The following is a 24,155-nucleotide window of genomic DNA, read 5'->3' as shown; positions in this document are numbered from 1 at the left end:
CATTCATTTCTTGCTGTAATTCAGCCCAAGCAAGTTTGGGTGATTTGCTTCCCCATGGAGACTTACTAATTTGTTGGTGATAGGCAGACCATCTGTCTTCTTGTGGCCTGACCTCCGGAAGCTTTAGGTCGGGGCCCGGCAAACACAAGGAAGATCAGGAAATCAGGAGGAATGCCATCTTTAGCACTGAGGACCCGCAGGGCTGTTGGGCGTCTGGGTTGGGGCGGGGGTGTCCGCTCTGCTCTGTCCTCATTCGCCTCATTGCTGGAGTGTTGTCTCACACTCAACAACCACCTTTCTGTGTGGCTTGGGCAAAGCAAAGCGCTAAGTGGAAAAAGCAAGGAAGCGGGGTCTCACTGAAATATGGAGAAAGAGGCAACTTCCTTTCACAGTCCAGGAAAAATCCGTCTATGGGGGTTCATTTATCAAAGAACATCTTGAAACAGTGAATTGTAAAATTGCAAAGGCCCGGAATTCCCAGATGGTCTGTGCTGAGGGGACAGGGAGGGTCTGCTCTCAAGACTCCTGATAAGCACAGGGTGTGATTAGAGGGGAAGGTTAATGGGAAGTCTGTGCCGGGCTGTGGGGAGGCCTCAGGGCAGGGCGACCTAGAGGTGGGGGCTGAGGGAATTGCAGCCTTTCAACACAGGGGCTTCTGGAAAATGCCTTTGGAAGGGAGCAGGTTTCCTGATAGTGCCACCTTCCAGGCTGTGGAGCCGGGACCGGGTTACCTTGGAGAAAACTGGAGGCCGGACAGTAGCTGTGACATTTTCAAGGACGTGCTGGCGGCCCGGTGGGGACCTGGCACTGGAATGCTGGTCCCAACCATGCGGTGTCACATCTCAGACCTCATAAGGCGCAGGGCAGGACTTTGGTGAAAGGAGAAACCAGGCGTCGGTGGCCGTTTTTATTCTTTTTCATGCCCTAGGTCCTGTTCTTGAACTCAACAGGCTGGTGTGTGTGGATGTAGGGAATTTAGAGTGGCCACACGGGGTCACGTCCGTGCTCAGGGAGACCCGAATGTTCGGTGCTGACCTGAAGTGCTCCTTGTCAGCTGTTAGGGCCCGTCGTTTACACTCACAGCATCTCCACCTACGCCACTCCTAACCTGCCCTTCTGTTGTTCTCCTGACCCAGAGCACTCTTGTCCCACCTCTGTTTTTTTACTGCATTTTACCTTTTTCGTTGTCAGATCGTCCAGGACCACCCTGGTGCCCCGTGTTCTACCAAACCAGAACGAGGACTAATGCTCTCGGTCATCGGTGGTGGACTCAGAGGCCCTGAGTCCTGCGCGCTCTATTTTTTCCCTCAACATTGCAGTCGATATTAAATGCTGGAATTCAGGGAATGTTTCTGGGGGCCCTCAGACATGGAAGAGGTTTGCTACATGCTTCATATAGCTTGAGAGGAACACTGGTGTGAGCCGAGGGGGCCAGAACAGCTGCCTGCATTTTCCTGCGCACACTGGTTTCCATGAAACCCAGTCTTAACAAAGAAGGGAGAGGCATGCTGTAATAAGCATCTCCTTGACGCGCTCTCACTTCCATGAGATCTGGGACACCTCGCCAGGTGCTCATTTATAGGGCTGTTGGAGACTCATTGCTGAGGCTTTGGGCCAATGTGCGTGATGATGAAGAAGTTTCAGAAATGTGTGAGGCGTGGAGGTGGCTGGCTGCAACCCCCCAGGAAAGGCAGGCAATGGCACGGAGGACCTGAACAGACATGGTGGAGTCCTCATCATTTAAAATTTTGTTTGGTGGTGTTCACAGCAGCTTGGAATTGCAATCATAGATACCAGCTGTGTATTTTTTTTTTTAAAGATTTTATTTATTTATCTGAGAGAGACAATGAGATAGAGCATGAGAGGGGGGAGGGTCAGAGGGAGAAGCAGACTCCCTGCTGAGCAGGGAGCCCGATGCGGGACTCGATCCCGGGACTCCAGGGTCATGACCTGAGCCGAAGGCAGTCGCTTAACCAACTGAGCCACCCAGGCGCCCCCCCCCAGCTGTGTATTTTTGTGGGAAACAGGGAATAGGCGAAAAGCTAGCCAGGGGCCATAGGCAAGGAGGCCATTGTGAATTTATCTCAAGGACTGATCAGGGGTTAGGCAGGTGGTCACATGGGGGCTTGATGTTGAGAGGGACCCTGAAGCTCGTGATGGGGCTGGCCAGAGAGTCCAGGGACTTTCCAGACATCAGAACTTTAAGAAAAATAAAAAACCGAACTTAGGGTTTTCACATGAAATTGTGTGGACAGTTCTGGGATTCCAGATTAGTAAGGTCTAATACTAAGCAAAGGATGCTTTTTCAATGAGCAGGTGTCTATTCAAAGTTTCTAGAATCAAAAAGTCTAGAATCTGAAGAATTTGTGGAGTTCATCGAAGCTACAGGGTAACTGAATTGCTCTGATTAGATTCTGTGCATATTTAAGAATCAGCAGTACTCTCTCAAAGAGGCCAGATAAATAGAGTAACAGAATTAGGAAGAATAAAATTTTGTCTTTGCTTCTCTTTTATTTTATTTTTTTAAAATTTTATTTATTTATTTGAAAGAGAGGGAGAGAGAGAGAGAGAACGAGCAAGGGTGAGCAGGAAGCCCAATATGGGGCTCGACCCCAGGACCTCGATCATGACCTGAGCTGAAGGCAGACACTTAACGCACTGAGCCCCCCAGGCACCCCCAAGAAGTCAGGAACTCTTTGATAGTCCTTTTGAATAGGATGTGTTCTGTTTTTCCTAACAGATTCTTCCCAAGTGGAGAAGACGATTTAGATGTAGGTGATAGGATTATACATAGATATGTAAAGTCTGCCCCAATAGACTGTAAAGTGAAGGAGGGAAAGAGATAGCAAATGCATCATTACCACAGTTGCTGGCGGGCAAGAGTTGGGGAAGGAATGCCCATCTGAGTTCTTTGATTGTGTAAGTTTTTCGAGAAGCCTGCGTCACAGGAGGAAGGAATAGGTTCCAAGAAGCAGTGGGTGGAAACAGGTGTTTGAAGATCAGGTGGGGACTAGGGCCAGCACAGGACTTTCCGTGGCTGTGGCCGTTTGTCTAGGACAGCCTCAGGGTGTGTCCCAAAGGAATTCCAGAGTTATTTTTAGCTATAGTGATACTTAGATGCTGTTTGATACACTTATTGCAAGTGTACCTATAACATTAAGTACACGGGAGGCACCCAGATAAAGTGATTTTTAAGATAGAATGACAATGTAAAAGCTGTGATCTGAGTAGGTACAACTTGTAAGCATACACGGGGACCGGCCCTCCCATCCGTTCCAATCAGCAGCCACGCCAGCCACGTCCTCCCGCCGTGGGAGTGAGCAGGCATTTCTGCCCTGCTCCAGCCCTTCCTTGACTCTCACCATGCCACGGTTCTCCCCACATCTGTATCCAAATCAGAGAGCCGATGGGCACGGTGGAGACAGAATCTGTTTGCACTTTGATAGGCGGGGGAGCCTATGAGTACAGAAAACTTTCGGAGGTGGCCAAGCGAGGCCAAAGGCCAAGGATGAGAAGGAGAAAAATCAAGAATCTTGCTGTATTTGTGATCAGTAATTATAATTACAGTGTAGAGGTACAGGAACGATAGCAGGATGATGAGGTAATAGGGTTTATTGTATCAAGAATGCTGAGTAAAAGCAGAAAGAAAAAAAGTCTATTTACTTTTTTAATAAAAGATAGGAAGCACTCTATGGAGCTTTAAATAAATAGGCACCTGCACATCTCAATGACTGTTCACGCTGACACTTTGAAATTACTAAGCTGTCCTTTTGCCTGCTAATTCTTAAGGAAACTTAAGAAAATCTTGAGAAATTCAATCTGCTTTTTATTTATTTCTTTTTAGAAAATGTTATTTTTGTCCTTGATATTCTTAAATTTCTTTCTGATGTGGTAAGGGGTAAGTCCACCCCCATGATCCCACAGCGTACACATAGAATCTCGGGGTGGGGGTCTGTGCTGGAAAAATCCTCCAGGTGATTCTGATGCAGTTCAAGTGAGAACCAGTGCTTTAGGTTACTTCTTCATTTCTGGCCACAGAATAAAGTCAGCTTCATGGTGTCAGGGTGTTGTGGAGGGTGCTCAAAGTGTGGTCCCTGGAAAGTTGTGAGAAATGCAAGCTCCTGGGCCCAGACACTCCAAATCAAAAAACTTGCCATAACAATCTGGCTTCACAATCTCTCCAGGGGATTCCGAGGCACACTGATATTTGATATCTACTATTCTAGACCATTGTTTCTCAAGATTCTATGTGCATAAGGATCACCTGTGAATGGTGTTAAACTGCAGTTTTTCTTCTGTAGGTCTGGAGTAGGGCTTGAGGGTCTGCTTTTCTAATGAGTTCCAGGTGCTGCCGATGCTCCGGATCTACGGACCACCTTTAGAGTTGCCAGGGTCTGAAATATTATGGTCATTAGAAATATACATCTTGTATTTAAATGGATAAAATGACACTCCAAGTTAAATGTCATTCTCCTGTTTTGACAGTGAATGAAGATCTAAAATACATTGTCTTCCTGCGTAAACCTAATAACATTGTGAGTTTCTGAATGTAAAGGCCCGAGGTTGTAACTTTGGTTGTTGTTTGATTTCTCTGACATATAGTAGGTGCTTAATAAATGCTACAGAAAAAATGAATGGGGACCCCACCCAGGTTCTCCAAGGGACCTATGCCTGAACAGTCAGGTAGCATCATTCTGTTGAATCTTTTCTTAGCTACAGGAAGAAAGTATTGGGGCAGGAAAGAGGCATGTACACCCAGATGAGCTCAGGGCTCTGAGGAGAGAGCTAGAAGTTCTTAGCACCGGAATCTCTCTGAGGATGCTTTTGCTGCTGTCAACACTTGACTCACTGTTTCCTCTGGCTCAAATTCACCCTTTTAATCAAATCTCATTGATTAGATGCCTCTGTGCACTCAGCACCAAGCATTTTTGCCAAATCTCGACTCTTCCTCCAACACTTTCTTTAACTGCAACTGAGGCAGAAATACATTTTCTGCACCTGGGCAGGAAGCCTGTGGGCAGGCGCTAGGTAGCCTTTGTAAGAAAGGCAGTAAGGTCGCACTCTCCATGTCCCTCCCACTGATGGCTTCTTTCCCCCTCTCCTCTACCCCTATCCCTTTGCATTTCTAGTGCTTTATCCAATATGCCAGACACATTGATCTTTTCCTCTGCAAGAAGTCTGCCAACCAACCCGTTTGTTCACTTGCTCAATCTTTGTTACTCTTGTTGGTTAGTGGTAGATGCCTATCCTTGTCCACAAAAGGCTTACAACCTGGTGGTTCTCTCTAGTGGCCTCTCTTCTGGTTGGGAAGATCTAGGCTGTTGGTCCTTGTAAATCTTGGGAAAGAAAGGGTGTGGGTGAATCAACTAAATGGGCGCTTTACAAGTGATACCGTGAGGTTATCAGGTGTGATTTGCACGAAGTCCAGGAACTTTGGATTGTCTGGATCACTCAGGGAGTAGCTCGAGCCCTCTTCTGGTTAGTTCCAGCCTTTGCTGAGGTAATGTCAGGGGATGCTGCTGGTGCCTCTGAGATGCCTTCGCATGAATTCGGTCTGGGCAATAGCTCAATAAAATGGGATTACAAACTTCTAGAACTTTCGTCGTATCAGCTTATTTTCCTATACCTGTAGCCCGGTACCATAAGCATCTATGAAGACCTTCTAAGAAATGAAAGAGGAACGCATACAAGTTTCATCCTTCTGTTTTTTTTCGGGCAACAATTGTTTGATTCCACAAGACGGCCAGTAGACAATACCCAGAGGAGGAAATTAAGAAAAGAGATTTGTTCCCTCCCCATCCCAGAAACAAAAAATGAAACTGGCATTACATTCTTTGAGAAGCTAAGCACACCAGAATCAGGTCTTTTAAAGTTAACCCTCAGTGTTCGGCCATGAGTGCATTACGATCTGGTGTTAAATTGCATCACTCCCACCACTCCTACCATTGTGTAAGAGGAGTAACTCGCCTCACTGTGACAGAACGCAGCAGGCAGGATTTGTCAGCCCATTCAACTCACGGAAAATCTGACCTCTGTAAAGACAATGGCTCAGGGCCCCTCTGACAGCCCCTCACCTGTTCCACATATTTTCTATAATGCGTCTATAAAGCCTCCACATCAATGCGCCAGTGAGGAAGAGAATTTAATTTCACAAGTAGAAAAATATTCGGAGGAATGTCCAGCAGTCAAATTAATCTCCTTTCAGAGTTGCGGAATTGTTTTGGAAAATGTGATATGTGGGACTTCCATTACTTTGTAAATACATGCTATTAAATTTATGGCTTGATTCAGGCATGTAATGTGTTTAAATTATGGTTACTTTGCGGATCATAACTTCCCTGCACGGGTTCTAAATCTTTATCTTGCATGAATATATATTTTTCTTCCTTTTGTCCTGAATCATTCTCATTTTTACAGAGTGAGAAGTGCTGGAGCATCTCTGTGGCCACGCCGGGCACTCCCCTGGCTACAGAGCTCTACGCAGAGAGAACAAATTGATCCTCTGGCTTCAACGTGCTCCACAGTGCAGCCCCGGGAGGAAGAGAGTCAAGGACAGTCCTGGGACAAAGGCACTGGGACCATTTGCACGGCTCCTGTTGTGAAGGCTGCCCCGCTGCCCATCTCAGAGCACCTTTGGCCGGCGCTCTGTTGGGGATGCAAGGAGCTCACTTGAAGACCTTCTGGGGGTGCAGGCAGAGCTCGGCCCCTTCTGTGCTGACTCAGCAGCTGCCCTCCTACCCATTTGAGACCCTTCTCCAAGACCTGTTTGTATCCCACCCACTGGCCCTGAATTTAGAGATAGGAAACAAAAAGGCAGGAAATATTTATGCTCCCCTACACGCCCCCCCCGGACAAGGACTCTAAAATCAATGTGAGATCAACCCCCTCCCCTCCTTCCCAGAGGACTCCCATCATTCTTGGACCTGGGCACAAGCAGAGGAGGTGTAAGTGACTTCATACGTCAAAGATAGGACTTCCAGAAAGGAAACTGACCACGCTTTCTGTAGGGCTTCTCCATCCTAACTAAGCTCAGATAATAATAACTCACGACTTGCTGTATTTTAATTTGCTTCCTTAGCCTGCCGAAGTCTCTGCTCAAGGTGAACTCCAAAACTGGCTGGTACCAAATGTGAAGGAGTCTCTCTCACTTGGCCCTGTGTCCACTCAGAGGAACTTTGAGGGTCTGTGTCTGGCTGCTCCCCGCTATGCCCAGGACCTTCTGTGGGGACCTGTTATTAATTCACCTCTTATTTTAAAACATACGCCTGGTCTAGTCTCGAGCAGTTGCTTGAATGTCCATTACCCCCCTTGCTGTCTGTCTAATGGAGCAGAACCTTGTGAGTCAAAGCTGTGCTGTGTATTCGAGACTTTGGACAGTATTGCATGGAAGTAGCGGCTCCCATTTTTTCTGAGGATGCTTGAATTTAAAGTGGTAAGCCGGTGATTTTTTTTTTTTTTTTTTAATGCCTTAAAGGCTGTGGCATTTCTGCATCAGCTCACATATGATGACAATTTTTTGGTAATGTTTTGGGTTAGTCTGCATCTAAGGAACAGTGGCCGAGAAGCAGATTTATGACAACCAAGATGATCTAGTGTTCTATTCTTGCAACAGCGATTTCCTCTGTCCAGTTCACAAACAATTTTCGTGGAGTCATGCCCTGGAAATAACAGTCCGGAGATTCATCTGCTGCATCTGGCCACCGCTCCTCTCGCTCTGCGCACTCCCCAAACTCGGTGACAAGGCCTTAGGAGGAGAAGCCAATGGGATGCCTCTCTCTCTCTCTCTCTCTCTCTCTCTCTCTCTGAAGCAGGGTCCTGTGAATGTGGAAATGCCATGTTGGATGGATCCGGGAAGCAAGTCTCCAAGGGTGCAGCCCCGGCCTGAGATAGTTCTCGACTTCGGGGTTGGAGCAGTGTGTTGATCTCGGGCATTTCCTGCATTTTCTCAGAGTTCCTGTTGGCTGTCAGCCTCTCTTCACCCCCACTCTGAGGTTGTTCCTCTTGGCAATTTGTTCCCCAGCCCCGGCATCTCATGACTAGATTGCAGAAGGACTAGAAAAGAATCCTCTATGTTCTCGAGAGTTTATCTTCCTCCAGACACAAGGTTGGCATTTCTTAAACCCAGCCCTTACTGCACAAGGAAAGTGCCCAGGTGGCCTTGGCCGGTCGTCAGCCGCTGGCATGAGCCCTGTGCCCGCCTGCACTCTGCTCTCAGCCGGACGTCTCCGAGCCCTCGCGCTCGCGCGTGGGGACGCCTCACAGCTGCAGGCTCAGGGGCCAGAGGTGGGAACGTGATCTTCCAATAGTAGCAGCAGCGGTGACAGGTGGGGGCCCGTGGAACTCACTACCCACGGAACTCAGTCCCTCGCAAGCTTCTTTGCTCGTACTTCTGCAAAAGTCTTGCCTAAGAAGACAGACCGACAATCTGTTGGCTGCTTTGCTGGATGCCATTGTGTTTTGACTTGCTTTGCGATGGCATGGACTTTCTTGGCTCTGGGTGTCAAGTTTCTGTGCAAACCTCTGCTACGGTGTGTGCCGAAGTCAGTGGATTCAGTATCCATAATCAGACCTTGCCATATCTTGAAATCTTCTAAGTCTTTCAGTGGTATGGACAAGCCAGCCGGAAATCAGCTGGACCTGGCAGGACATGATGAGCCAAATTCTCCTCCTGGGCAAGGAGAGCTGGGGCCAGTCTAAAAGTACAAAGGGAATTCTTGTATATATTTGGATGTCCATCTGCAGGGGCTGGAACAAGGAAGGGGATAGGTTTCTCTTCTTCTCACATTACCCGCACAAACAGTATATGTGTTTCCCGGGTTCCAGAGCCCTAAAAATGGGTGGGTAAGAGATGGAAATTCCATTCACAACCTCAGCAACGTGGGGACACTGACTGCCAAACAGAGAGATTGCCCTTGAGTAGTGCATCTTTTGGATGTCTTGCAGCCTGCGAGTAAGAGTTCCATGAAGCTGATGGGAAGATAGAAGGAGGGGAGATAAGAATGTCTTTCTGGCATCATAGAGCACCTGAATGCCAAAGGATGCAGCCCCTGCTTCCTGTAAGCCAGCTTTGTGGCAAGTTATTGAATGACTGTACATGAATGCTAGATCTTCTGGCTTCTGTGTCCCACGGGACTTCATTTCAAGCTGTCCCTCGTGGACAAGGAGAAGAAACTGAGCTCAAGAAGTTCCATTTGCTGGGACGACTGTTTAGGTGTGCCTTGGGTATGACCAGATTTCCTTTTATGCCTCATGCCCTGTGTATTACCACCTTCCCCTCACAGCTTCTTTTCTGGCCACTGAAGTTCTTTACATCCTCCATGCTCTCCTTTCCCTCAGGAGCTTTGCACATGCTGTCCCTCCCCTGTGAGCACTTGCTTTCTCTTCTATATACCCTACTATCCCTGACTTCTCTCACAGTTGTCCACCTCCACATCACCCTCCCCAGGGAGCCTTCCCAGATGCCCAGGCCTGGGGAAAGTGGCTCTGCTAAGGTTCCCATGGCAACCTGTGCCTCTCCTGAGTAGAGTCTGCCTCTAGTTACATCTCCGATTTCCCTTCTAGCTTGATAAACTGTGCTCAGGAAGGGACTTCTAGATAGTGATTGGTATGTGATCGGTTTTTAAATGAATATTTGTGGGATGATTGAATGCAGTTCTAGGTATTTCTCATCCACACCTCGTTTCATGTAGTTGAGTTATTCTGCTTGCTACAGTCACTCAGGGACCCATGATGGAGCAGCCACCAATTCAAATGTGAACGGTCCCATGCCAGAAGAGGATGGAGTGATGGAGCATCTCGCATGGGCAATTCAATGCGTCGGTCACTTTTTATCGCAGCTCTTCGGCTCTGTGTAGTCTCTTGGTCATACCTCAAAACAAAGGGCTGGACAGGCTAGTCCTCTCCACCTAGAATTAGTATCACACCTGGCATTATCTACTTGTGGATGTTAGCATGAAGGATGATTCGGAGCACATGACTCTATTTCTCCACAGTAATCATCCATGTGATCACATCACGTGTAATACTTTCTTAGCTTGGATCAGGGGTCAGTATTACTTAAAGGCATCTCAGCCAGATGAAAGTTATGGATATGGATTAAAAGGAAAAAAAAACTCTCTCTACCATCCTGTCAATTCATTTCCTTCCCTTTAGGCCACATTGAAGTGAACTTATAACAGCAAATCTCTTGACTGTAAGAATTAGCAGCCTCTAAAATAATAAGAAAGTTGTAATCATAACTCTGATTGACCCGCAGCTCTGCTCGTTTAGCCCCTGCCTTGGACTGGCATGTTGGTGCCAGGACGTATGGCTTATGTTGTCATCATCCGTATTATTTAGAAAAATTTCAGAGCTATCGCGAGATGAAGGGATTCCTGAAATTCCTGTACTTTAGTACCAGCAAGCCCAGCATTGGAAGCTCTTCTGCCCTCCCATGGAACATATCTTTTAGGAGTGGGCTTGGGGGAGGATAGGGGAAGCTGATTTATTTCTTTGGCACATCCTATCTGTTTTTATTCAGATATTTTGAATGTTGAAAATTTTTATATTGGTTTACTTAGTAAATCGGTCACAGTGCTCACAATGAATGCCTGCCATGTGCCAGGAGTTAGGGATGCAGAAACCAACGAGCCGTGGTTTCTGCCTTCAAGGATTTCATACTCTAGTGAAGACTTAGAAAACAAATAGACAAGAAGGGAAGGATTTAGAGGCTGCTATTATTTTCTTTTCTGAGCAAGCAGTATATACTTAGGTTATACGCAAAGTAAAAAATTCTTGGACTCGTCTGCTAACCTTTAGCCCTCAGACGTTAAATATTTGAGCGAACTCTTACGAATTCATTTGTAAGATCAAAATATTTAGTTCAGTGGATGATGCGCTCCTGGAGTGATCTTGGTATCCTGATGCCTCCCAGAACATGGTCGGTGCTCAATAGATAACTCTAAATGAATAAATTCAGAAATCAGGCATTCTAGTTGGAACCAGATACACTGGTACATATTAACTGAATACTCCTGCAAGGAAGTTGAAGATGAGAAAGATGGCCTCCTTGTTCTCTGGGGAATAGTTTCACTATATATGTACTATATGTGGGTGTATTTTAAATACAGCTGTATAAATAAATATAGGCACTATGTGTTTGTGTGTGAATGTGCGTGTGGATGTGTGTGTGTGTGTGAGTGCATACACACATGCACTCATATGTACACCTCGGCCAGTGAAATGAAACTCCATCTTGACACCATTCACTTAGTGAGAAAGTCTACCTAAGTGGCCTCCCTACGGACCCCAGAGTCCTCACACAAGGAAATGGGCACATGTGAAACCACACCAAATTGCTGGTTTGCATTGGTATCTGGTGCCCCATAAGCCTCGTGGGCAGGTGGCATGACGCAGATCCCCACGGCTCTGTGGACCATGTACATGGAGTGTCGGCTCTAATCTTAGCTTGCACAAACCAACGAATAATCTGTGGTTACATCTAAAAGTTGTCCTTAAAATTCAATTCAACAGCAACTTAAATTTTTTGTTCATGAGCTATGCAAAATCTACCGGGATATTATGCCTTATAAAAGAAATATCTTCTGAGTAAAATTGGCGTGTCTGGTTATACTGAAGACCGTTTACCCCCAGCTGAGCCAAGGGAAATGGAAGAAGGCCGGCCTTCCCTTCTCCTCTTCAGGGTTACTTGGGGAGCACAAGAAAGTGGGAAGTGGCAGGCACTGAAGAGGGAGGGTTGTCACGTTTTCCAGATTTCCCTTATAAGGAGGGTACATGCAGTCTTGAGCATCAGTTACTGATAGGGGACAAATACATCCTGAAGCCGAAGCCAATGTGAAGTCATCGTTATTTTGGACCGGGTCAAACTGATAAGGAGGGCTCTTTTCTAAGAAGAATGCCTTACTGTTTGGAAGTTCACAATCCACTCTATGGGATTAAACAGAAGAATAATAAATTATCTTTCCTTTATCCTTTGAGTATCTGCTGAAAAGATCAGCACTGAGTGGATATTGGATCCTCTTTACTTAGTTTAGACAGGTGAGGAAAAGCAACCCTGTGTCAGGGAAAATGTCACCCAAGACAAGAGCTTAGAGATGATTTCTTTCTGCTCAGGGCAGGGCTTAATGGAAGAAAAAAATCCCTGCCTCTCCCCTCTCTCGCCAGGAACCCAGGGCATGTTTCTGCATTCCCAGACCCTCTCTGCTCTGTTTCTCACAGAGGCATATGGAGAATGTCTGGGGAGACACGGGAAAAACAAAGGTTCTGGAAAACATATGTCCAAGACTCCCCCCAAACGGCAGCAAATAAATCCTAAGCCTATGTGAGCCTGTGGCCCGGGATCCCTCTGTTTCCCAGAATCGATCCCACTGGGGAAACTGAGGCAGTAAAAACCCTCTCTGTGACCTGTGACCCAGACAAGGGCCTTGCCTCTGGAGCAGCTGTCTGCATGGGAATGTAAAGAAATTCCTCTATGTGAGCCACTGTCCGTCCTCCATCCCTGCGAGGGGCGTGGTAGCATGCAGATGGAGGGGTGGCTGTGGAAATGCTCTCCAGAAGGTGTGGGCCTGGCCCAGGGGCACCTATTTCCATTGCCGCCTCAGCCAACGTGGCATGTCTCCCTGTTTGCCATCCTCACAGCCGTTCAACACTCCTTCCTACCCCACTCTCTACCCTGTTCCAAGGAGGGCAAGAGAGACTCCCGTATCTGAGTTTTTGAGAAAGTATTGAAAATCCATAAAGTGTCCATCACAAAAGCAAGCATTTCCACAGAAAACACAGAGCGGAGCTGGACAAAGCAGCATTTAGGAGTTGGAAAGTCTGAAAAGCCAGACCATGGCCGAATAGCCCTGCGTACTTTTGATTCAATTCCATCTTCCTGGCCTTTGTCTTCCCTTTAAAATTTCGTTGGTGGTTTCACAACCTTTGAAGGTAAAGACTTCTTGTGACAATATCTTGAATGAGACCCCAGGTGTGTCCTGAGATTGTTAGCGTGAAAATGCTACAATAGATTGTTCCACCTGCCCTTTCAGAGAGTAGCTCCTAATCTCTTGAAATGGCCCACGCAGGTAATCAGCCCAGAGCTGCTCACATTTTCCTCAAAGGAGGGGGTACCATGTATTGTAGTGGAGGAGAATAGAGCCCGGGGCCCCCAGACCATTGATGAGGCACAGTGGATCTTTCATCTGTGGCAGGCTGGTAAAATTCAAAGCATTTGAACACTTACCACTTCAAAACATGTAGACAGACTGAAATACATATGGGAAAGCCTAAATTATACTTTAGGTAGTACATATCAGTGGTAATAACCTTTTGGTGTGTGTTGAAAAAAAAGAGAAGAACTTGTTAAATACGGAGACTCGAGGTCTTGTGTCTGGGGATACTGGGTTTACGGCTCCTGGGTACCTAGGGGTCTGCATGTGATGCTGATGAGTTGTAGACCCAGGATTCCACTTTGACGATTGATGGTTTATATTTTGAGGGTAAAAAGGGACAAATTATTAAAGTGTGAGACAAAATTACATGGACTGAATGCTCAGTGGAATCATTGTTTGTTTGGCAAACTGTTTCTAATTGTGTGATGGGGGAGTTTCCAGGGGTATTGGAGGTGACTGGTGAGTGTTATTTGATGGCCTTCTCCTTCAGCTGTCATTGCTGTGTCGTCAGCTGTCATAACTGAGAGGGTCCCTGAATGGTTCTTACAACCTCAGAGCATCTGAACCGAGTGTTTTGCCTGGGTATCACGAACAGCATTAAGTCCCAGTTTTATGCCATGGTGAGGAACATTGACTGTTCAGAGTAGAGGGCGTGAAGCCATCAGACGGTTGTTGCATAGGGGGAGACCCGCTTGCATTTGTCCTTTAGATGGACCTCTCTGGATGTAGTGTGGAGGGTGGCATTTTGAAGAGGTGGAGACCAGAGCCAGGAAGACTGGTGGCAAGCTCCTGTTGGATTCTGGGAGAGAGAGGTGGGTCTGTAGCAGAGCAGTGGTAGTGAGAATGGGGTGGAGGGTGAGGAGGAAAAGTTCAGAACTGCCTGCTTGGAGGTGGGGTTTGAAGGGGGGACTGGTGACTGGTGACCTAGAGAGTAGTGTGGGGGTGAGGAGATCGGGTGATTTGTTCTGGATAGGACGCAGTTCACATTTGTGGGGTGTCATGATGAAGCCGCTCCCTCTTCCTCTTGGCCCCTAAGAGGTTTGATTTCAGCAGTATGGGCCATCTCAACCTCCCTATCAGAGCTTTCCTTTCTCAGGCAGGTCACTGTGTCACTCCCTTTGCTGTGGCCACCCCAGTTCCCATGGCACATGAGATATGTTCTCGTCCCCCTCTCTGGGATGGCTGTGGTACACCGTGGTCACCGGCCAACCTTCTGAGTACAGTAAAGACCCCCCCCCCCCCCCCCGCACCAAGGAAAGGGCTTCCCACCTTCCCAGTCCTCAGGGGACAAGAAAATTTTTGGTTCCCAGAAGACTTTCTCTCCTTTTCCAAATGTACCAGTTCTTGGGTCCCTTGAGGGGTCAATCTTCTTGGCTTAGGGTAGTTTCTTATTATTCTGGTCACTATGGGGAACAGGTATGAACAGTCCGTGTAGAGCTACGCACAAGTTGCTGGCTAGTCATGGTTCTGGCACTTGGAACATCATTTGACAAGACTTGTTGTCAAGATTTACAGTAACAAAACCTAAAGGCAGAGATGTTACCAATGCCCAAGTTATGCATTAGCATTAGTTTGTTTGCTTACTAGGGAGAAATTTGATGGGCACATTTCATTTTGATTCAAAATATGATAATGTCATGCGGAGCATGTGTGCTGTGAATTTTGGCAACTTCACATGGAGAGCTTCCAACAGACAGTTTTCAAGCAGCCTCCCCCTGAGCTTCGGGATCTTCTATCTTCTTTGGTAGACTGGAGGGAGGGGTTCCCCTTGGTGACCTTTGAATATTGATGTGTCTTGATGGAGGGTGTGAGTGGGCTTACTATTTTACTTATGATATTCTTGTGTATGGGTCTGTGTGGGTTGTGGTTTCAGCTAAGAAAAAAGATAAATCAAGAGATGTTTTTCTGTTATTGAATCTCAGGGGCACTTTAACTGGAGGTGATTATTTTTACTGATTGAATAATATTTGGAAGTTTGTTTTCCCTAAGAGTACAAGAAGGGCTTTATTGCTAAGCCTTACAATGCATAAGTTATCAAGGATTCTGTTTTCTTGGGCTCTTCATGCCCCAGGTTTTGGGGCTATTAAGGCAGGTTCAGACCCCAATCATGCTCACCCTTAGCAGGACCAGTCTCTGAGTTCACCCTCCCATCCATTTCCACCTGTGTCAACTGAACCATCTTCTAGGACTCAGCTCAGATATTATCTCTTCCCTGAAACCTTCCCAGATAACTTGAGCTGGAAACGAGCCCTCTCGCCCACCCAAGGCAATTCTTACACAGTCTTTTTGTTCTTGTTCCCCTTCTTCCTCTTCTTCCTCTTGCTCCTCTTCCTCTTCTTCATCCTCCTTATTTTTTCTAGAACATTTTACTCTAGTTTTGTCACGGTTAACTTTTAATCTTCTGGTTCTGGGGTAAGCCCTTTGAAATCAGGAACCATGCTTATTCTTTATATAGTCCCCAAGTGCTAAGCTTCATGAAGGTGAAGGACTGGAGGACAAGTTTGCCTAATAAGCCACATGGGCTCCTGGGGAGCTCTTATGATGCCATGGTTCATAAGACCACTCCCACCTCCCCACCCCTACCCCCTGCTTAATTTTGGCCACGCTTTGATCCTATGTTTCCGGTTCCATCTCATTTGGTCTCTCTATATATTTCTAGGGCATCGGTTCTGGATAATTCTGACATTTCCCAGCCTTGGATGCCCTGAATAAGCATGATTCATAGTGGGAATGTGGAACCTTTACCGTGATAGGTTTGACTTTTGCCACTCAGTACATAAGAATTATAATTTTGTGTGATGAGAATTACTAACAAACACTACACATTACATAAGGTTATTGATGCTCAGAAACCAGTACTGGAAACCATTTCTTGGTGACACATCAAAGTCTGGGTTTGATACTATGAATAGGGCGGGATAGGGTAGTATAGGGGTGTAGGGTTGTCAAATCAGTCATCTGAATAACGTGTTGATGATTTTTTTCCATTGATGTTCTTTTTTAACTCCATTTTCCTTCCTTCCTTCCTTCCTTCCTTCCTTCCTTCCTTCCTTCCTTCCTTCCTTCCTTCCTTCCTCTCTCTTTTACTTAAATAAAGATTTTTTTGGGGGGGAATTCATATCATACTGCAAGTGGAAAAGTAGAATCACTTTACCATAATTGATTAAAGCATAAGCGTGGGATTTCTAGAAGGAAACACATTTACCATGTGACCCAGTAAGTTGCCCCTTCCATATGCCCCTGCTCTGCTGTGAACCATGATGCTACGTGAACAACACGTTGAAAATGCTTGCCCATACTGGGGAATGCCAAAGAGATCTGGGTAGAGAGAGGCCTTTCTGCCCACAAAGTTGTGTTGTTTGGGAAATGTTACTGAGTCTCTTTGAATTTCCATTTCCTCATCAAAGGAAAGGGAATAATAAAGACTCCTTTTCAGACTCCCTTGATGTATCATAACAACATAACGTAGGCAAAGTAATATTTAGTCCAATGCCTGGCAACAAAGGTAGAAGAGAATGAATAATTTGAAGACTTTATTTTTTCCAGTGAGCAAATGTGATGACAATTTTTGTCAGAGAAGGCAAGCAGCAAGTACTGAAAGTGTTGTCATAGATCTGGAATTACTCTTCATTATACTTGAGTCATTTCACATTTGAAGGTGTTTGGTGGGAAGAGGCTAAGGATGTGAATATGTTCCTCCCCATGGCCAAGACTGCAGTATCAGGACCCTGAGAAAAAAAGCTCTTCTAACTCACACAGTCTTACTTCTTTACGGTCCCTTCTTTCCTCACCAGTCTGCCTATCCTACCACTTGGGGGCGCTCCATCTATCCCGTCTCCAACAATGTCCTTCTCTTTGGGTTCCTCTTCAGCACTGGGGAGAGCTGTTGTTTCCTGGGTCAGGCCAGGAGGAGGAGGGTGGGAGAGTGGCTAGGAGGAAGGGGCAGCATGTGCCGGTGCCTGGCCAGGTAACAGAGCACTTGCCGGGGCTCTCCGGCACTGGGCCTGGTGCTGCTGGTGACATTGGGCACCTCTGAGCTCTTGTGGTTTTGGCATCTGGGGAAAGAGCTCTTCTGCCAGTCCCTGCCTCCCACTCCATTCCTATTGTAAGCCATCCCTCCTGCCCCATGGTAACCTTCAGGAGCTGGGAAGCAGCCCACTCAGCAGGACTCCCTGCTCTACGCCCACCATGCGGCCCGTCTGTTGGGTGTGGTGTTATCACCAGAGCAACCAAGGGAAAGAGGGCAGCTCACATTTATCAAGTGTTAGGGAACATCACGTACCAGGAACGGAGTGCTGACGTCTCACACTCACTGGGGGGCAGTTAAGTCCACGGGAGCCAGACTGCTTTCTAATGGGTGCTTAAACAAATTAAAGCAGAAACTTCGGAAAGCAAATCATTTCCCAAAGTCCTTCCATTTTACTGATAGGTAACTGAAGTCACAAAACATGGAGAACCTTCTCCAAGGCCAGTTACTAAGCAGAGCTACCTGCAGTTCCTAATTCAACTGCCAGGAGTAAATTTCTAAGTCAGCTCATTGGAACTCACAACTTATTCATTTTGTACCTTTTTATTGTTTGTAACTTTTGTAATTATTTTACACTTGTTATAATGAAGGTCAGATGCCTAGACAAGGCTACAAAAGCGCTTCAACTCCTATTGTAACTCACATTGCAATGGAAAGTGAAGAAGATACAATATTTGCAGGCTTTGTAATCAAATTATAAAAAAATCACAAGTGAAACAGTTTAAGGTTTTAAAATCGATAGCTAGTGCTTTAGGAAAGGAAGTTCATACTTCCGGCAGTCCGTGGAACAGGGCAGAGGCCTCTCTTTCGATTCTACAGAGGACTGCTGTTTTCTGTGCAAAGTCATTTTTTTCTCTTCTTCCTTTTTTTTCAACCCTCCAGCCCTGCCATCTTCCTCACACTATCTTACATACTTCGGGTACAAGCACAGAAAAAGATATATCCTGACCCAAGAATAAAAACTGAATGCGACAAAAATTCAGTGTGGTGAGTGTAAATTCTAATTATATCTGGGATCTAGCCACATTCTCTAGAGTCTCCCACTGGACTCAGCTCAGTGCTCTTCCAATTGGCCTCCCCAAGTCCACCCTGGCACCCTCCACTCTGTTCTCAGCTATCTTTGTCTCTTCAAAATATCATGCCACCCACCCCAAACTCGAAACTCCCACTGGCCTATAAGGCTCTGTAAGGAGTTGTCTTTCTAATATTTCCCTTCCCCAGCCATCCCACACTTGCTGGTTTCTGCCTTAAGGGGCGTTTTCAGTTCCTCTGACCTCCTGGATGACCCATACTTCCTTCACTTAGCTACTCTTACTCATCCTTATGAATGCAACATTCCTTAGGGAAGCCCAATCTGCTAGGGGCCCCTGTTACAGACTCTCTTAACACTGTAATTTTTCTTCAGAGCACTTTTTACAGTTGTGATTTTCTATTTGTGGAATTACATGAGTAATGTCTATCTTCATCTCAGCCTTGCTCCTATACACACATGAAGTGGGTTCTCAGCTCCAAGAGGGCAGGAAACAATGTCGTAGGCTATCTGGTGTAGAGTTCTGGGAGGGAGTCCAATAAAACCCCCGAGCACAGGGACTAAAGTGTGCTGTGTTTTGTACCCACAGCACACAGAGCAAGTCCTGGCTCCAGAGATGCATGTTGAATTTGTTTTAATTTAGTAACCACCACAAAGAAAAATGCAGTCTTGTGATACCACTTTGGGGGTCGGTGGACAAGAGCCTTTGGTTCAAGGCTGCCATCTGTCACTTCATTCAGCTGAAATATATTCTTTCTGCATAAATTTTGTCCAGCCTAGACGGTCTCATGACAAGTGGAGACAATCTTAAAATACAGTAGTCTAGCATGAGGTGAGCTGTAACAGTGAATTTTTCATCCCACAAATATTGGAGGTGGGGAAAGTCTGAGTGAGATCTTAAAAGGGCCTCTTAGGTTTCTTAATGCTGCATAGACATCTTTCCAGAAAATACAGGTGAGCCCTACTCTTGTGCAGCAGAATACCTTACGTGACCTTCGGAAAAGTCTCTAAGACTTGAACACTGGTTTCCCTTTTCATCAAAAAATGTATTGCCCTCTTGCCATGGATGTAAGTAAGCTCTTAACTCCTCAGCCCACCCTCTCTCTTCTTTAAAGCATTCATCACCCATCCTTCTCTCTCTTAGAGATTCATCTTCCCACGAGCTGAGGTTAGTTGCCATTAGGACATTTCCACAATCACTTCAGCTTTTCCCTTCCATCAATGTGATGCTCCCAAGGAAAGAAAGCATTGACCATTTTGTTTGAAACTGAGACTGGTAAGAATATATCAGCTTAGAGAGGTTTTAAGAAGTTGTACCAGGTTCCCTGCAGTAAAGGTTCTGGTCTAAACTTGTCCTATAGTGTTACATGTTATTTTCTGATGCTGCTGTGGTTTAGCCAAGGAGCCTTCTGGAATCAGGAAGAACGATCTGGAGCTCTCAACATGGCTCTGCCCCTCATTAGTCATGGGACCCTCTGATCTTTGGTTTCCTTGCTTGTGAAAACAGGGTTTGTAGGCCTATTTCTCAGGGTCATCATGAAGATTATGTGAGATAGCTCATGAATAAGTGCCTGACACAGAACTAGGCAGAAATAGAATTTCATAAATGTGAATTTCCTACCAATTGTCAGTTTTCTTCCCTAGCTGAGAAATTTGGGAAGGATGCAGAAATTATACTATAGACAGAACTTTTTTTTTAAAGATTTTATTTATTTATGTGACAGAGAGAGACACAGCAAGAGAGGGAACACTAGCAGGGGGAGTGGGAGAGGGAGAAGCAGGCTTCCTGCTGAGCAGGGAGCCCAATGCGGGGCTTGATCCCAGGACCCTGGGATCATGACCTGAGCCGAAGGCAGACGCTTAATGACTGAGCCACCCAGGCACCCCTATAGACAGAATTTCCAAAAGAATTTAGGTTAAGTTGGCTGACAAAAATATTGATTACGAAGGTGGTAGCTACTATGCTAATCTATCTACCTACTTACTAGCCATCCATCTGTCCATCTGTTCACCCATCCATCCTCTATCGATTTATCTATCATCATCATCATCATCATCATCATCTATCCTTATCTATCTACCTACCTATGTATCTATCCACACACACATGTACATACACATAAACATGAATATAAATACAAATAATTAAACTTGGGGAGCAACTTTTGTCCCAGATGAAAGGGACTGTTTTAAATTTAAAGAGTTTCCATTCAAGTAATTAAAAACATATGACAGCTGTGGACCCTTGACCTCCAGATTTGTCTTTCTAATTGCTTCCTGCACATCTGCTTCCTGCACATCTGCATGTGATGTCACAAAATCCACTTACAAGTTTTACCTTAATATCTGCTTCACTTCTTGATATTTTCCATCTTGGTTAATGGGATCATTATCTGTCTATGAAGTCACGTAAACCAGAAACCAAAGACATCTGTATTTGGTTTTCTTCTTTCTTATATCCAGTTCCCTTGATTGGTACCCTACTGCCTAAACATGCCTTGGTTCTGTCCCCTGTATGGCATCCCCTCTTCCAAGGCTGTATCTGTAGAAGTGAAAGTTAAGATTATAATCACTTGGAAGAGAAAATGGATTCTGTATTTCTTAAGACAAATTTCTGTAACCAATCTCAAAGTAAATTTGTCAATGACATGGTTGGAGGGAAGCTCTGAAAACAGGTGCTAACTTTTCCTAAGGAAAAGATACATCCTGGCCACCTCTCTTTCCATGTCTCCCTGTCCTTAGAACTTGGGCCTCACCTGCCCCTTTGAAGCTGTAAAAACTGTGGCTTAAAAATCAATGATCTGATTGCTCTCACACATTTTGAGTTCCCTTCAAGAAAATGAATATGCATATTTATAAATAAATATATTTATTTCCACTTCTCAACTTCTTATAAGTCCTACTTATTTTTAAAAATATATCCATAGTCTCTATTTTTGAAAGCCTTCCCTTCTTGTTTTCTTCATGTAGTTCTTAAAATCAAATGATGTTAATTGTATTTATTTTTCATTGATTGAAATGTAATATTCCTACTGGATTTCTATTTCTTCTCTTAAATTTGGCTAAAGTGCTCCATGGATTTAAATAAACCTGTCCTGGATTGAACAGGTTCTTAATGTTTCTACTGTGTCCTTGGTATCTTTAGTCCCCTAACTATTCATAACATCCAATGAACTATTTATGATAAGGAATGTGGCTGGTCTTCATCCCAGGTTCCTGGGATAGAGCCTTGAAACCTTTGGAATTTCTTAATAGGTGCATCTTTGTTATTCCCGGTGGATCCCTCAGACCACATCTGAGTTTATGCTAATAAAGTGACTCATGGTAGGTCCCTAACTAGTTTTAGAATGAAGGCTGGCCATGCCATAAAGAACAAACATGTGATTAGAGAGTTGAAGTTTTGAACCAGGTGACATCAACCTGACTTCTTGACCTCTGGGAAGGGGATGGGAGCTGTAGATTGAGTTCAGTCATGTGGCCAATGATTCAGTCAATTGTGCTGATGTAATGAAATCCTCCAAGAAACTCTGGACACCGGAAGCTTGTGTGAGCTTCCTGGTTGGTGATATACATTGATGTGCTAGGAGGATGACACATCTTGAGGATATATTTGGGACCCTCTCAAATCTTGCACTATGTGTCTCTTCATTTGGATTCATTTGATTTGTAACTTTTATAATAAAACCATCATTGTAAGTATGGAGCTTTCCTGAGTTCTATGAGTCATCCTCGTGAATTATCAAACCTGAGGGGGGTCTTGGGAACTCTTAAATTCTTAGCCAGTTGGTCAGAAGTGTGGGTGGCTCTTACTCCCAAGCTTTTGGCTTGTGTCTGAAATGAGGGCCATCTTGTGGAGGACTGAGCCCTAAATCACTGAAGTTTGACCTACTTCTGGGTAGTTAGTATCAGAATTGCATCGCAACTATTGCTTGCCTTCAGTATTATCAGAGTTCTCCAGAGAAACAGAACTAGAAGGAATGTACAGACCCATAAAAGAGATTTATTACTCAAATTGGCCCCCATGGTTATGGAGGCCAAGAAACCTCACAATCTGCCTTCTGTAAGCTGAAAAACCAGGAAAGCCAGTGTGTAATTTAGTATGAGTTTGAGGGTCTGGGAATGACAGGGGGTAGAGGGCAGTGTTGCTGGTGGTGTAGGTCCTGGTGCCCGAAAGCTGGAGAGCTAGGAGTGCCAAAGTCCAAGGGCAGGAGAAGATAGATGTCTCAGCTCAAGCAGAGAGCAAATTTACCCTCCCTCCACCTTTTTGTTCCATCCTGCCCTGACACGGGTTGGATGATGCCCATCCATGCACATTGATGAGGATGATTTTCTTTGTCCCATGTATTAATTCAAATGCTAATCTCTTCCAGAGACCCCCTCACAGACACACCCAGAAATAATATCTTACAAGCTATTGGGCATCCCTTAGCCCGGTCAAGCTTGACCATCAGACCTTCTATCCTGCTCTCAATCTGTTACATTGCCTCTTTCCAGCAGAGTCTTCTGCTTCAGCTGGGCTGACTGGCTCTCTGCTCATCGCAAGTACTGTACTTCTTTCAGCCTCTGATGGGGATACCTTTCCCCTCCTGTGACACCACTGTTTCACCTATCAAGGTGTGGGTCTTGCCCCTACCTCTTCTTTAGGACATTACCTCTTAAGCTGCACTCTTTCTTCTCTGAAGTACAACACAAGAAATTAACGTTTATTTTGAGAATATATATGTTTTCCTAACAGCATAGGAAGAGACACTGAAGTTTTTACACTAGGCTTCCTATTAAGGGAAAAATTCTCCTTCTCTGCTTAGCATAGTGATGAAAACTTACAACTTAACATATACTGAACAATTGAATAGTGACAGATTAAAATGACACTTGTACTTATGTTGATACAGACTGTAGATTGCACTGACTCATTATAAAGCTTTAGGTTTGGAAGGGACTTTGAAGGTCATCTGGTAAGATGGCTTTGTTTTGCTGCTAAGCCTACTAAGGCACTCCATAAGTATTTGTGGAATGAATAAAGATAAGGAAAGATGAGCCCCTGGGAGTAATTGACTTGCCCGAGTCCCAGTGCTATTAATATTTATTAAATGAATGAATCCAGACTAACCCAGTATAGCAGTAGGATCGCTCTTTCCCCTTTCCATGTGACCCCAGTTAGCAGCCACATTCTCCTCCCTCACTTGGTTATTGGATGTGAATCTATTTTCTGGTGCTAACAAGGCTTAAATGATCATAAATATCTTAGAGAGTGAATGGTTTTTTACTCATTCTTTTTGAAATAAGAAAGGCTTTATCTCAGATCAACGTTTAAGTCCTTAATGAACATTTCCTCTTAGAAGGCTTACTTTATGTAGAATGAAATAAACTTAAACCCATAAGCCTAGTATCTAGGATGAAAGGGAAGTCACAAAAGGCAAAGTGTCCCAAATTTGGGTCTAGTTACCACATATATGTAAATCCTAGTTATTTCTATTAAGTTGCCTGTTTATTTACTTGTGAATAATAGCACAAAGGCACTTGTTTTCTAAGTAGTGATATTTTATTGCCTAGAAAGATATTTTGGGTATTTCAAGATATAATATTTATAGCAATTTTGCTAGTTTTTCAGATGAACAATGCAGCTGGTGATGAACTGCTAATCCACCAAGGGAAGACTGTGGAGGACCCTCTCTACCCTTTAGGACTTTGAGCAAAATTATTTACTTTGTATCTTTTAACTATAATCCACCAGGGTTGGCTTGGAAGAGCTCCAAAAGTCATTTCCAAGTGGATATTTATAGAGCATATAAGAGGCAGGGGGAAAAGAAAATAGTATACAACAGGGTTTTGTTTTGTTTGCTTAAGAATAAAGTAGAAATCTGGGGATTGCCTCCATGTACTCATAGCCATGGGAATCTTGTCCAGAATGTATCGTCTGGAGCCTTTGTCTGTAGGCAATTGTCCC

Source organism: Mirounga angustirostris, unplaced genomic scaffold (assembly GCF_029215605.1).
Source record: "Mirounga angustirostris isolate CCGP_5_RB_7025 unplaced genomic scaffold, mMirAng1.0.hap1 SCAF_3, whole genome shotgun sequence".
NCBI classification, from domain to species: Eukaryota; Metazoa; Chordata; class Mammalia; order Carnivora; family Phocidae; genus Mirounga; species Mirounga angustirostris.
Note: the sequence above shows the minus strand (reverse complement) of the source record.